The 14,374-nt window shown below is 35.9% G+C and overlaps 1 protein-coding gene and 1 pseudogene across 1 annotated transcript in view; one reads left to right on the top strand and one right to left on the bottom strand.

Annotated features, from left to right (window-relative positions):
- Positions 1 to 14,374, top strand: part of RGMB (repulsive guidance molecule BMP co-receptor b) — a 1,123,009-nt gene that overhangs the window by 29,105 nt on the left and 1,079,530 nt on the right. The gene's annotated exons all lie outside the window — the stretch shown is intronic.
- LOC123799309 (cytochrome b5 pseudogene) overlaps positions 1 to 14,374 on the bottom strand; it is a 97,400-nt pseudogene that overhangs the window by 29,188 nt on the left and 53,838 nt on the right.

Here is a 14,374-nt window from a genome sequence, read left to right as displayed (position 1 = left end):
CTAGCCTGGTGGTGTAAAATTCTTAGGACAGCTTGCTGTGAGGGGGGAATCTCTGCAGTATCCTGAAGGTCTAAGCATGCCACTTTTCCTCACTAGACTTTTTGGAGGCATTTCAGGGTAGTTGGGGCTTACAGCCAGACTGCCTGGGTTTAAATCCTGGCTTTGCCTCTCATTAGCTGGTGAATTTAGGCAGATCATTAACCTGTCTGTGCTTCTCTTCCTTTGTCTGTAAAATGCCAATAATAATCATACCCTTAAGATTGGTTAATATATTAAAAAGTGCTTTTATAGTGTGTGACATATAGTAAATACACAGTAGACGAGTTATTATGATAATGGTGCAAGAATAATAGATAATTTGGAGACTTTTGTTTCTCAGCAGGGGTGGTACCAGGCCTCGTTTCTCTCCGGGAAGCTTCAGGTATTTTTCGAACATTGTGTACATCATTTTACCTGTCACACAGTCAGCAGACATAGAGGATTTGATCATATTTAGGGGAACTTTAAAAAGTATGATTACCTTATAAAAATGATTTATTAAAGATACGTTAACATAACATTAAGTCTTCCAAGTTTGTGTGAAAGAAAATCATGGGTAGGATTTGGATTGTGAACTAGATTGTGAACACTGATTATTAACTTTAAACATTTCTACTCTGAAATATTTTTTTGTGGAAACTTCTGGTGTAGAATCTTATTGTCTAGTTCTATGTCTCTTCTAAATGTATTTCTGCTTAGTTATATCAGACATTTTAAGTAAAAAAGTTTTTATAAACCCTATTATATGAAAACAAATTATTTGGCAATAGACAAAGATGCAGTCATTGAGTTGAGGGGAAGAAAGTATTTAGGGCCTACCAGGTAGGTTTGTAGGAGAGGATAGGAGAGGCAGAGGGTGAGCAGTGATGAAATTTGGCTCAACTGGATTGGGAAGGGCTTCTAAAGTGCTTGCTGATTTCAAGTTCAGGGTAGTAAGCAGCCTTTGTGAGTGTCTGAAGGAAGTGGAAGAGACGTTCTGAGACTCATTCAAGAAGAGTTTCATTTCTTCTGTGGTGGTGCCACCACATGTGGTAACTGCCTTGTGGAGAGGGGATGACGATAAGCCAGGATCGTGTGGTAAACCTGGTTGGTCAATTTGGATTCTTTTTATTTTATTTTTATTTTTATTTTTTTTAGTTTTAGAGGTAGAATTTAGTGATTCATCACTTTCATGTAACACCGAGTGCTCATTACATCAAGTGCCCTCCTTAATGTCCATCACCCAATTACCCCATCCCCTCACCCACCTCCCCTCCAGCAATCCTTAATTTGTTTCCTAGAGTTCAGGGTCTCATATGATCTGTCTCCCTCTCAATTTTTCAATTTGGATTCTGTGACTAAATGAGTACAAGTGGCTTGTGTCCTAAAGTTCTTAATGCACAGGTTAAAGAATCTTTGCATTCAAAACAAATGACTGCGTATTTTACAATATGGTTGAATCTCAAGATGAAAGAAGATTGTGGTTTCCAGATCCTATCCTAAAGAGTAGTTTAATCCTTTGATTGTGGAAAAACAGGAGGCCAACCAGAAACTTCTATTTGCAATTTTCCTTAATAGTTCATTAAAACCTCTCATCTTCCTATTTTGTGATACATTTGTAGTTCTGTAAATATACCATGGTATTTTGGAATGAGACAGGAAGCAGTAGGTGCATCTCTAATTATGACAGTCAGTGTGAGATGGCTGATAGGTATGCGCTGAGGAAGAAAAATGCCACATCACGCAAAGAAATCTGTGTCATATAGTATGCTCAGACCCCCATTGCAAAATGCTCTTCTGTTGTGTATGTTTTGCAAGAGTCTTTTACAGTGTAGAATCTATGCTAAGAACATATAATGTACTACCCTGTTTCCATCCCTTTGCTTCAGGCTTGGGCTTGTATTCTTTAGGATCTCTCATTTTTAGAAACTAGTCTGAGGCAACCAGACCCTTGCTGCTTTCACCCCTTGAGAGAGAAAGGCAAAGGAAATAGAGTTATACAATGTAAAAAGGGAATTTAAGGAGACCAACAGTTTTCAAGCTACCTGAATACCTTCCTTCCTCCCTTCCTTCCTTCCTTCCTTCCTTCCTTCCTTCCTTCCTTCCTTCCTTCCTTCCTTCCTTCCTTTTTAAGGTCTAGAACCATTTAGATATATGTGGAACCCTAAGAGGAAGACAAGAGAAAGGCTGCTTTGGTGGAAGCATTGATGAGGCAGTGCTTTATCTTCTTCCTGGTTGTGATTCTGGAGAAAATAATTTGAAAACTGTTTAATTATATTTAAGAACAAGACCCAGATGTTTAAACAACTTGCTTCCGTTTCTGGTTTTGACTCCTGAGACAGTGTGAGTGTGCCTAAAACCCTTCTGGTAATGGGGAAGTTCTTGATATGGATTGCCAAACCCAGCCACTGAAGTTTTAAACTTTCTTCTTGAAGAAGTTTTAAACTTCTTCAAACTTAAGTTTGAATATGGTAGCAAAGTTATAGGAGTCAATTTTGTTAAACGAGTCAGTTTAATTACTTTTTAAATAATTCAATGTAAGATCATATGTATTGTGCACATGGTTCTATTGCTGTAGAGTAACTGAGGAAAAAGTCTGGTGGATTTAAATTGACACATTTTAAGAAAAACCAAAAGCTTTTTATTTTCTAAGGCAAACCTTTATTGCACAACTGCAGGGCAAATTCATTAATTGAAGGTTTATAAATTAATGTACCAAAAATTGAAGAGTTTACCAAACTCTTATAAAAATCCTTAATTTGTGAAAAAAAAATTTAGAGCTTCCTATACCAAAGCTATTTTCTTTTTCTTTTCTATGCTCTAAAGAAGAACATAAACCTGTAATTAGTAGGACAGTGTGTATGTAGTAGCATTACATTATCGTGAAATAGTTGCCTACTCTAGAGAGCTCTTGTTCCTCTAGAGGGCAATGCTTCACTTTTACATCACTAATCTAAGGAGAAATTTAAGAACAGCTTTCTTAAGAGACTAGAAATGGTTCATTCTGCTCATTCTCTCTCTTTAAAAATATATTGTAGAGTTGAGAGATTTAACAAGACATGCTTTTAAACAGAAAATATCCAAAATAATTAGAACTTCCATAAACTAATATTTGATTTGGAATTTTAGGGAAGCTATCTTTGGCTTGCTTTCTTTATTTTCTTAGAAAACATAGAAAGAGCTTGACCTATGCTCTAAATTTAGTTATAATTGAGTTCTCTTTTTCTGAAAGATAAACTTTCTTTTCCTCTTAAAAGACATTTTGATTTGAAGTTCCAGATTGACCACTTAACTTGCTAAAATACAGAACAAAATAAAAACAAAAAGCCAAAATAAGAACCAAAAGACCTTTCTTCTTTGTTCTACTCTTCTATTTATATTTTTCATGCTACTTTAAATTTTAGACTATTTCTGTTTTGCCTCAACCTTCTTTTTTTTGTGGTATTTTCACAAAACGAATGGATTTGATAAGAAAACAAAAGTCTTCTCCATCCCTTACAGCCTACTTTTATCTTCTCTTCTTTAAAAGCAAAACCACGTATATTAGTGTGGTAGGCAGAACTCTAAGATGGCCCCTAAAATATCTGGCCGCTGATGTACATATATTCCTTCATCCTATTATTCAAACACTAATCCAGGTACTGCTGTGAAGGGATTCTGCAGATATAATTAAGATTCCAAGCAGTTAATAAAACTTAAAATAGGGAGATTATCTGGGTGGGTCAGACCTAATCATATGAGTCCTTTAAATATGTGTTTAGAAATCAGAGACAAGTCAGACAGATTTGAAATGTTTAAGGGGTTCAATTCAAGAAGTTCTCCATTGGTGGTTTGAGATGGAGGTGGCTGTGGTGCAAGGACCTGAGAGTGGTCTCTGGTTTCTGAGACTGATCTCTGGTTGATAGCCAGCAAGAAAACCAGGACCTCAGTCCTGCAATCCCAAGAAACTGTATTCTGGAAGTGGACCCTGAGCTCAGATGAGAATGAAGCTCAGACAACACCTTGATTTTAATTTTGTGAGTTCCTGAGTAGAGGACCAGTCAAGCTGTGCATACACTTCTGACAACAGAAGTGTAGGACAATAAATGAGTGTTGTTTAAAGGCTCTAAGTTTGTGTTAATTTGTTTTACAGCAGTATAAAACTAATAAAAATCAACATAAGTAAATTCCTTTAACATTGTTCTAAAGAGTTAACTTGAAAAGTGAAAGCTGTCATATGATCTGATGCTGAAACAGTAATGTTCAACATTTGAGTATTTGCCATACCCTGTTATGGTGGTAGCCAATATCCATGCTCCCTTTTTCCTGGTAACATTCCTTGTTGGGTTGACCTCCTGCCTATCTCCAGAGGTGAGACTTAGTTAGCTCGAGTCATTTGATAGCACACGTGATCCAAACTGGTCCACTAAGAGTAAAACTAAGGAGGATTTTGGTGGGAATCCTAGGGCACATACCGTCCTTTCTCTTCTGAATTTGGTGATGTGAGTATTGAGGTTTACAGGTACTGATGTTCCAAGGGAGATCTTGAAATTTCTCAGAGCCTGTCATATACAGCTTGAAGATTAAACCAGAAGAAGCAAAGCTAAGAAAAGGATTCTGGTTATGTTTGAGACTTGGATCAAGCTGTGTGTGAATATAAATCTACTCCTTGACTGTTCAGTTATATGGGCCAATAAAACTTTCTCTTCCTTTAAGAATTTTTTTGTTTGAGGGCGCCTGGGTGGCTCAGTCGGTTAAGCATCTGACTCTTGATCTCAGCTCAGGGCTTGATTTCAGGACTGTGGGTTCAAGCCCTATGTTGGGCTCCATGCTGGGCATGGAGCCTACTTAAAAAAGAAAAAAAGCAAAAAGAGGAATTTTTTTGTTTAAGCTTATTTGCATTGAATTTCTTGTTTCTTATAACTGAAAAAATCCAAACTGATAGATCAGTCATTGTCTTACTAATTTTCATGATAGCTTTCTCCATCTTTTCATAGAATATATTCTAGACTAGTAATCTCTTATCATCTAGACATATTTTCTTTTGTTTTTGTCTAGACTTTTAGGTCTAGAGATAGAAATTGGTGAAAAAATTATGATAAAATATCATACATTTATTATTTTTATATTATCCAATTGGCAGTTCAGGAAAATAGATTATTTTGGCTTCTATTATATTTCTATCATAACACATGTTTGGAGAATATTAATTCATTATTGGCTTTGCCTAATATTTGTCCTTTCAGAAATGATGTCAATAAAGTAGAACCAATTTTGTTTAAAGGTTTTGTTTCAAGCTAGTAAAAATGTAAACCATACAAGTCTCATCGATTGCCATTATAATTGCCTATAATTCTGTTGACAGAAACATGTTGGAGATAGTTGTACATGAAAAAAATATTTGTCTTATTTAAAGATGAAAATAATTGGTTTATATTGCTAAAACTAGTATTCAGTGCTTCTAATAACAATCTTATTAGAAGAAGTGAATAGATTGTATGATACAAAATGTGACATTGCAAGAATAATACTTCCTCTTTAATAATTTTTAAAGTACTTTGAAATGTGTGTGTTTTAAATATACGTGTGTGTATTGAAAGCTTTGTGGGTTTTTGTTTGTTTACATGTTTTTTATGCTGTAATATCTTTTCTTTTGCTTGCAGGCATTATTTTGCCAGAATGTAGTTGTGACAACTGACCTTATTGGTCTTTTTTCCTACCCGAACTAAGCCTTCTCTGAGAGTATCTTACATTAGTATCTTAGCAGGTAGAGTTGACTCAAATGGAGTACAGCAAAAAAAAAAAAAAAAAAAAAAAAAAAAAAAAAAAAAAATTTCCATTTCTGTAAATTCTAAGAAGTAATTTTGGGGTGAATAAAATGTACATGAGGTATTTCGCCTATTTTTTAGATTTCTTAAGGAAAGACTATGAAGGGAATCTCTAGCATAAGAGATACATATTTTCATTATACGAATTTCAAATGAAATTTGACTGTTCTTATAAAATAAAGTAGAATACAAGTTAAGTGAGAAGGGTTTATTATTGATATGGGAATTAGGAGGAGCCAAATAATTTTCTTTTTTTTTTTAATTGCAAAGATGGATTTATAGAGGAAGATTTAATTTAAAGAGGGAATATAGGGTGAAATGATTTGGAGTGGCATGACAGAGGGGGGAGCATCTGCAAAAGATCCCTGAGGTAATGGATTGATTAAAGACATGGCAAGAAAGGGCAGAGGGGCAGAAGGGATGACACCTAATGTGCATCTTTCAGATCAGGGAAATTGCATAAAGTGATAAAAATCCATAACCAAGAACAAAACATGTTAGATATTATTTGTGGTCAGAGAACAAGAATCACTGGCAAATTAATGGATCAAATAATGAGATGGATGTTGAATTAGCTTGCTAGAGTTGCCATAGCAAAATGCCACAGATTTGGTGTCTTAAACAACAGACATTTAGTTTCTCAGAGTTCTGGAGGCTAGAATTATGAGATCAAGGTGTCAGCAGGGTTGCTTTCTTCTGGAAGTCACTCTCTGTAGCTTTCTTCTTCCAGTGTTTTCACGTGGTCTTCCTTCTGTGTGTGTCTTTGTCCTGTTTCTTCATATAAGGACATCAGTCGTATTGGATTAGGGTCCACCCATATAACCTCATTTTACCTTGATCATCTCTTTACAGGCCCTACTCCCAATACAGTCACATTCTGAGGTAATAAGGGTGAAGACTTCAACATATGAGTTTGTGGTGGGAGGGGATACAGTTCAGCCCATAATAGACATGTTTACTTCAAGCTGACTATGAACTTAGCCTAATATGGTGGCTGTGGGAATAGAAGGGAACAGATTAGCCAATAAAAATAAGAATCATTAAGATGAATTATTTAGAATACAGGATAGATGCATCTTTTTAAAACTTCAAAAAAAGGAAAAACCTTATTTTGAACGGGAAAATATATTTGAACCTGTGACTTTTGAGGCAATGAAGGACTTCAGGTTGTTCCATAGATAAATGGTATTGGAGACCTGGAGAAATGGATCTAGGACAAATTTAAACCAAGGGCTTCCTAAGGAACATTATACCTTCATTTCTTCTAGCCTCACAGTGAACATTCAGGAATGTGCTAGAGTTTTTAACACCAGCGACTACCTTGTATAGCAAGTAAGCACAGAGAAGAATCATTTGAAGTAGTGATGAGAATGGCAAGGCCAAACTACTCACCCTTCATGGAACTCTTTCTTGTACTATTTGTTTTTGTGGGGACTTGGGGGTATGGGGAGCCTATTCCTTTATCTGTGTTATTTCTCACTTTGTGTCACTATTTCTATAAATTTCCATACTCTTTGATGGCTAGATTTATTTATTTATTTATTTATTTATTTATTTATTTATTTATTTATTTTTTGAGAGAGGGAGGGTAGAGAGGGTAACAGGGAGAGGGAGAGGGAAACCCTTTTTTTTTTTTTTTTTAAGATTTTATTTATTTGACAGAGAGAGACACAGCGAGAGAGGGAACACAAGCAGGGAGAGTGGGAGAGGGAGAAGCAGGCTTCCCGCTGAGCAGGGAGCCCGTTGTGGGGCTCGATCCCAGGACCCTGGGATTGTGACCTGAGCCAAAGACAGACGCTTAACGACTGAGCCACCCAGCACCCTGAGAGGGAGACGCTTAAGCAGGCTTTAAGCCTGACATGGAGCTGATGCTGGGCTGGATCCCACAGCCCTGAGATCATGACCTGAGCTGAAATCAAGTTGGACACTTAACCGACTAAGCCACCTGGGTGCCCCTGTTATATTTTTCTGTTGGCATATTTTTAATCAACATCTCATAATCCCATGTAACAAACATGATAGGCTTGATAGTAGGCCAGAATAGGTATCATTCATTTAAGCAAACACTCACCGAGTATCAAATGGTACCTATTTGAAGAATACTCTTTGGTAGGTAATAGTATAAGAATGTGAGTTGTCAATGGAAATAAAAGAAAAAAAAAGAAAATTTAGCTCTATAGGATGACTTCACTGAGGAGTGGTGTGAAATGTCTCAGAAGATCTTTTTATAAGGCAGGAAAATATCTGGGATTGTGGAGTGCCACCTAAACTAAGAGAGTAAAAATCATGAAATGCTGGCCAAAAACAATTAAGAGGATTTGGCAGGTAGGAGGATATTGATGTTTTTAAGACAATACTTCTTGTGTGGTGAGGATGGGGATGTTGGTGGGGGTTTCAGTCAGTATACATTGAGATGGAAAGGTGTTGTAATCAGTGAGAAGAGTTTCAATTTTACCCTTCACAAAATTTATCATGCTCTTTTCTAAGATGTCTAACATGCTCATTTGTTTTTTATGGCTTACCAAACATTTTGAACTATCTTTATATTTCACCCTAGGCTATAGCTAGTATTTTAAATAATATTTAAAGATCAAATTATGATTAAACCAAAAACTGCAGTTGTGCTTTTCATTGGTTACTTCAAAATTCCGTGCTTGGGTAAGCAGAGAGAACATAGGATTCTTATAGTCTCAATCCATGTCTAATTTTTTGGCTCTAAGCCTTATTCAAATCTGTTTCCAGGACTTTGGGGCTAAACATTTAATCCATGTTTATTTCCTTGAATAAGTGGCAGTATAAATTTTATGGTAGAATCAGTTCAGATGGAAAGGATCAGAGCCAGGTATGGGATTACTACCCCAAGAGTGGTGAACTAGGGCCAAGGTCTGCAAGAGAGGGGAGACCCAGGTAGTAACACTTGATCACCACGGGGAGGGCTTTCTCTAGCTGAGGGTGAAGCCAGAGGGCCTGGTTGGATGGCACCTTTTCTTTCATGAGAACAGAATAACTCTTCTTCTAGATTATTTAAAAAAAATTAATATCAGATTCTGTTGTACTGCAAAGTGTTTTCAGTGGAATTATTTTCCTTTTAATTTTTGCTTTTATATTTTAGTTATTCGTTTCACAATTGTTGTGGAATGTGCCAGGCACTGTTTAACATACTTGGTGAACAACTATGAAAATCTCTACCAGACTAGAACCTACATTACAACAGGAAAGGAAATGATAATTGATAATATAATAATATAAAATTAATATTATAATGTTATTATATTAATCAACATAATTATTTAATTTTTTATAGAGAGAGTTAATAAGTAAAATAACGTAGTCTGCTAGAAGGTGATAAGTGCCACCACCTTCTTTGGTCACAAAAAAGGTTTATTTTATCTGTCTAGATAATAAACCTTGATTTGGAACACTATGTTAGCAAATAAAATATATGGTATAAAGTTAAAGCAGCCAATTTTATAAGCATGAGCAATTGAAACCTCTTGACACTCTTCGATATTTATAATTTACTCCCTACAAGCAAGTAGTTTTTAAATTTAGTAACCTTCTTCCAAATAATGTAGCTTGCATCTATTACTTTGTCTTTTTAAATTACCAAGTCATTTGCCCAACTTTCTAGTTAACCTGAACCTCTGTTTCATGAGATCTTTGGACACTGAGGCCTGCCAGAAGGTTCAGGGTGCTTGTGAATATTCGCCAGGATAGAATTCTCCCTTCACCTGACAAGAGATGGGGCAGATAAAGAGCCTTTCTTTTTTCCCCTGGAGTCATGGTATAGCAGAGCCTTTACAATTCTGCCCTAAGAGAAAATTGTTCCCTGTGCAAAAAGAGAAGGAAAAGGAAACAAACATAGCTCTATGCAAGTTTTAAATTTCTCTCTTTCTTTCTCTCTGGGGTCTATGTATGCATGCTGTTTGAAATACTGCTATTAGAAAAAACGAAAACCCTGATTCCTAGTGTCCTGATTGGGAAAATGAATGTACATTTCTCAGTCCCTCAATTCCATAAAGCTGAACTCCTTGGGAACAGATGTATTTTAGAATTCAGAATTTTTCACCATTTACAAAGTGATATAATACCTATATTAGATACTTGTTTTGCAGTGCTCTTCATTTAAAGTTTCTAACCCCAATTCTTGACTTTAACACTATTAGTGGTGGTTTATTAACCTTACTTACTTAGGGTTTATAATTCTTCAAGTGCTATTAATTTAGCAAATGCAATTAATATTTAATTACTTGAGTCAAGAGTTTTTATACCTTCTAAACAAATAGTGGAACACAACTCAGCATTACTAGGATGTGTAAAACATTGTATTTTTATATATGGAATATGTATATATAAAATGTATATATATGTGTGTATATCTCAGTTTATAAACGTCCTGGAAGGCTTAGGTATTTTAGATGTAACAAGTTGAGTGGGTAAAGTAGGGGAAACCAATGACTCTCTACTTAGTTTATTAAAAAAGTGCATATTGTTTTGGTAAACAATAAAAAATGAGTATTTTTTCCCAGATTCAATTACATTAAATAAAAAGTCAGTACATTTATTCTTTTACTCCTTAGAGTTTGTGCAGTTAAGAGTGAAAAATCATGTATGCAGCAAGTTTTGTGAGCAGTAGTATTTTTTAGATTAGAGAGAAAGGATGTGTCCTCATTTACCTAATGTTTTGGTCCTTTGCTTAGAACTTCATACTTGGTCATTCTAACCACTGAGTGTTCATGTTTGCTAATGAACTTTTAGCCTTTAAACTGAGATTTGTCTCTGATCTTCAGAGAAGTTTCCAGATGTTGCCTTATCATAAAAGTTGGTATCTAGGAAGTTTTCAGAAAATATATCTCCTCCACCAAGCCTTCTATTTTCTTTAAAGTAATTCAACCAAATAATGTGGCCTATCAAATTGTTTCATCTTAATTCAGGGACAAAAGAGGAATGCTGCTCTGGAGGACGCTAGCATATATCAAGTATTTTCTCCTTTGCCAAGTGTACAGTTCATTGTTCGGTCACCTGTGTCTGCCCGTTTAACACATTTAAGGCAGTTCTCAACAACCCCCATTTTTCTCTAAAACTTACATGGAGGCTTCAAACATTGTCTGGCTCATTATTTCCCAAGAAAGGTTAAGCCCTTTACTGTCAGACCGGAACCCTTCACTAATTAGAGCCCTTGCTTTGGCACTGAATGTGTCATGTCTGCGAGCCTTCCCACTGTGATCAGGGGCACGTTGCTTGCTCACTAAGTGTCCAGCACTGGGAAGGACTGCCTGCTATTTTTTATGTGACAAATTTTTAACTTGCTAAAATTCTAAGTCCTCTTTAAAAGGCTCTAAGTAGAATTGGATGAGATATTCACTAGTTCACCAAGAAGATTTTGCTCAATACTACCCTGTTTTTCTTCTTCAGTTTTAGTAAAGTTGAGTCCACACTAGAATAATGAAAGAAATACTTTCAAATGTGGGGAAAATGGTAACATTTCCCACTCTGTTAAAAATGAGTGTGTCAATATATCATGTTAGGTTGACACCCCGCCCCCAAAACAAAACTTTGGTTCTTTTTGATTTAATTAGTTGCATAACCCAAGATTGGTTTAAACTATTAAAATGATATCATAAAAATACCTCTTTGATTTTTATCTTTGTTTCAGGTAATATGTAATTTATGGTTCCTTTTCCAGTTGATAGGATTTTTATCAGCTGCATAGATAGGAAGACTGAATCCACTGGCAGGTCTCATGCTTTTGAATTGTCAAAGAATGCTTTTGGGTGTTAAGTCAGGCTTCTCCATTTGTATTCATAGGAGTGCTCCCTTGCCTTCTGTTTGATCATTGCTTGTTTATTCCATTTCCAGCTTTCCCTGGTTAGAGCAGGGAGCTAGTCTGAATGATTCAAGTATCTTGGTGTTTGATTTTGTTATGAGTTAGCTTCTTGAAGAAAATTTTCTACCGTGGATATAAACCATACTCTTGTATTTGGCTAGTTGATTCACAGGTTAGTTTTATATACAAGACTAGCTTTACAAGCTTAGTGCATTTTTCTTTTTGAAAGAAAGTGCATTATAAAAGTTTTTCAAAAATTATAGTTCACTTGTTCTTAGGGAAATATACTATGTATGGTTATTCATGTTTCATAAGTGTCATGAATGTATTGAGATTTCATTATACTTATTCTATAAATGGATTGACATTTTAATTTTGTAATTTATGATATCTTTTGTTTTAGTAGTCAATTCCCTCATATAAAAATTAAGTGAAGGCAGAAAAAACAGATACAGTTTAAAGTAAAAAGGAGTTCTATCAAGTGTTTGAATTATTGAAGGCCAGAGGAGAGAAATTTTCTTTCTCATCAAAAAGGAGTTTTAGTATGTTAACTTTTTGGGGGATGGGAAGGAAGAGCTAGGAAGCTATAATAAATGGTTCGTAGAAAGCTCTAAAATTACAAAAAAAAGCAACATACTTACTGGATAAGTCAACACGTTTAAATTTCTTTATATTAATGTTTCTTGATAGATTGCTATAATATTCTGTGATTTTTTTTGAAGTGTAAATCAATTATAATCTATCAGATGGATTAAAGCTGTTTTTAAGTATTTGTCTCTTTGGGAAAAGGGTAATTCATGGGTTTTTTTGTACTGGGTTCTAAGTTTCTGTACTTCTCTGCTTACTTTATTAGAATTGAGATTCTATTTTACCAAAGATGTGTATTTGGTATTTATAGACACGTATACTTTTTGGAGGGGGGTATAGGGTAAGAGTGGTTCTTTAAAGTTGTTTTTCTCCTGATTTTTAAGAGATAGATGTTCATTGTAGAAATTTTTTAAGAAAAAGGAAGGGGAGAAATCTCACCAGTAATCCCATATTCTGAGGCCACCAATAGATAGCGATTAATTTTCAAATTTAGTTAGACCTTGTTTTCCTTCTTTTGTGAATAGTTGATGCATGTTTCTAACTCATTTAACCATTAGGGTTTTATTGTTTTTTTAAAAAAGTCTATTTGTATGAGATAAGTATGTATATATATATATATATATACACACACACACACACACACACATCTCCTTTCTCCCCACTGCTGTTTTTTAATCTTTATGTCAAAATTTTAAATATACTGAGATTAATGTACCATGTAATATTTAAATTTTATATTATTTAAAATATACTGTAATTACTATATTTAAAGTATGCTAATAATCAGTTCCTCAGATTATTTTAAAATTAAGAACAATTTTAAGCTATACCTGCCCATTTGTTCTCCCAGATGAATTTAGATTCCAAAACAAAATTCCTCAGGGTTCATTTGAGTTTTGGCTTCTTCTGTATTTGTTACTTTTCGCTGACAGTGAGAAACTTGTTCCCATCATAATTACTATATCTTTGTTCAGTTTATTTGTTTGTTCACTCCCTCTGGACATAACCCATGCCTCTGCATTCTGTGTGGATACCTTGCTCACCACATCCATGTTCCAACACTCCAGGCCAGGTCTCAGTATCCAGAACTGAGAGGGCCTGGCCAGCACCCCTCAACCCCCATTCTCAGGCAGCACCTCACATCAGGCTCCCTGCTTGGTAGCCTCACCTCTCCTTCCTTAGGCTCAGAACCCCCGTGCCTGATTGACACCCCTTTTGCCCTGCTTACTGGCTTAGGTACGCTGATCTCCACACCAGGCCACCACTCTTGTGTAGATGTCCTCATCACAGCACTTGGGCTCAGACCCTCTATAGGGATACCCTCTCACTCTACCTGGGCTGTGACACTCCATGCCAGGGCACCCTCCTCACCCAGCTAGGTCTCTGAGTTTGGTGGATGCTTCCTTTACTCTCTTTGGGCTCCAATTCTTCACACTGGGCTGCCATAATCCATGAATTCCTTCCTCACCCTGCTTTGGCTCTGATATCCAACCTTAGGTTGACGCTTCTGCAGGGACCCCTGGTGTCACCCCAGTTAGCTTCTGACTTCCTCTCCTGGGTCACCCACTTACTTCACTCAGGTACTGAGTAGCCTGAGGAGCCCTCCTACCTGGACACCTCCCTCACCCTGCTTGAGTTTTGCACCGAGATGCCTGTTTTGTTCTGCCCCACATAATAATGGTCTGGATTGTTTGGAAAAGAAAGAAGAGAAAAGGAGAAGGGAAAGGGCTATATTTGATTTTTGTATCTTCTTTTATTCTAAATATACTTATTAAATGCAGTTAAAAGGCAAATAAGATAAAGTTACTGCCTTTTAGAGGTTTACTTCTGGAAGTGGGGATAAACATGTAAAGATATTATTACAGTACAGTATAATTCAGAGCTTTTTCCTAGGGTGCTGTGGTGGGAGGTTGGAAGTACACCTATCCCGCATAGCGGAGGCAGAGAGGTTTAGTCTTTAAGAAATAGAGGAATCTAAAAGGGTGAAGAGGAAGGCAGTGTAGGTTGATGAGCCTGCACTAACATTTACGTCAGATTCTTTGGAAATCTAAGTAAGCATCATGTTAAAAGTGTTAAGATTACTAGGAAAACACAAGTAGATTTTATTTATTTAAAAAGCCTTTATTAATGATAA

Source organism: Ursus americanus, chromosome 5 (assembly GCF_024610735.1).
Source record: "Ursus americanus isolate L20-20 chromosome 5, mUrsAme1.1.p, whole genome shotgun sequence".
NCBI lineage: Eukaryota > Metazoa > Chordata > Mammalia > Carnivora > Ursidae > Ursus > Ursus americanus.
Note: the sequence above shows the minus strand (reverse complement) of the source record. Positions and strands in the feature narration are given on the sequence as shown.